The sequence below is a fragment of the Etheostoma cragini genome, chromosome 1 (assembly GCF_013103735.1).
Source record: "Etheostoma cragini isolate CJK2018 chromosome 1, CSU_Ecrag_1.0, whole genome shotgun sequence".
Lineage (NCBI taxonomy): Eukaryota > Metazoa > Chordata > Actinopteri > Perciformes > Percidae > Etheostoma > Etheostoma cragini.
This window is the reverse complement of record NC_048407.1, coordinates 33,368,771-33,370,234: the sequence shown is the minus strand read 5'-3', so window position 1 is coordinate 33,370,234 and position 1,464 is coordinate 33,368,771. Positions and strand designations below refer to the sequence as shown.

The following is a 1,464-nucleotide window of genomic DNA, read 5'->3' as shown; positions in this document are numbered from 1 at the left end:
GGTCCTACCAGACTCTGGTCTATTAGCCTGGTCCTACCAGACTCTGGTCCATTAGCCTGGTCCTACCAGACTCTGGTCTGTTAGCTTGGTCCTACCAGACTCTGGTCCAGTAGCCTGGTCCTACCAGACTCTGGTCTATTAGCCCGGTCCTACCATACTCTGGTCCATTAGCCCGGTCCTACCAGACTCTGGTCCAGTAGCCCGGTTCTACCAGACTCTGGTCCATTATTCCGGTCCTCTGTTGAAGTTAAAAACTATTGGATCTGCCAGAACCAATCGCTAACGTTTTGGTCGCAATGCCGGCTTAGCATTGCTAAGAGTTAGCTAAGCCTTAGCTAACTCTTAGCATTGCTAAGGGTTAGCTAAACAAGTACTAAACAGGTACTAAACAACTGATGCTTTTTAAAACTATTAACACTATGATGGGGGTTGAGCCCCCCTAAAAAGGGCTTAAAATCGGCAATGCTTTAAACACTGCTTGTGGTACTAATCCTACATTTCCCATGAACACTAAGTCGTGACGTGTCAGACAGCCGTTAGGTAACGATTGCAACTACGCTGAAGCGGAGAAGACGAACGGAAGGGAGCCAAACAAAACCAAAGGAGCTAAAAGTAAAGCAAAGTTAGTAAGGAAAGGAAATAAAAACATGGCTGGTGGAAAACCTGATTGGCTGGTAACTTTGACAAATCTGCTAGCCGTGTTGGCGGGGGATCCAAAAAGTATTTAAAGCCCTGGTTGTTGCCTTAACCTGCCCCGGGCCATCGGGCAACCCTTACTGTTGAACCCTGCCTTTGCCTTCAGAGCCGCCTCACAGCGTCTGAATGAAGCTTCTGTTATGCAATTTAAGTTTACGTCATTTAGTCATTTTGCTTTGTTTTGCCTTTCATAGCAACCCTTTGTAACTTTTCTGTCTTTGGCCCTCCCCCTACAGCAAGCTGTAGTTCCAATGAGACAACCTCTAGGGGGGGCCAAAGATGGAGAAGTTACACAGGGTTGCTATCACCCTTGATGTTGTCTTCCCGTCAACCGTGCAGCTGTTTTTGTCACTTTTTATGAGATTTTTCTCCCTGTTTTCAACGTTCTTTCATCAATTTTTTCCAAATGCTATATAATTGAACAGATCATTTATTTTACTTGTGAAGAGCGTTGTATTTTTTGACAATTTGCTTAAAAGAAACCCAAATTTCTGATACAGAAACATTATGAAAATGGGTCACATTTGACTGGAGGACAACGTGAGAGTTAATAAAAAAAGAAGACAAGTGTTTTTCTTTCTTCATCTCCTGCCGCCATCATGCATGAAGGACTCGCTTCTAAAGACAAACGCACCAATGAGCTGTCTCTGTGGCTTCCAAATGCTCAAACACATGACATTAGCGTGCTAGTATCAACTTTAGCTTTATATGTGTGTGTGTGTGTGTGTGTGTGTGTGTGTGTGTGTGTGTGTGTGTGTGTGTGTGTGT

The 1,464-nt window shown here is 44.2% G+C and overlaps 1 protein-coding gene across 1 annotated transcript in view; it reads left to right on the top strand.

The window, feature by feature from the left end:
* The window catches only part of LOC117955424 (SH3 and multiple ankyrin repeat domains protein 2-like), a 128,260-nt gene that overhangs the window by 101,489 nt on the left and 25,307 nt on the right, over positions 1-1,464 (top strand). The gene's annotated exons all lie outside the window — the stretch shown is intronic.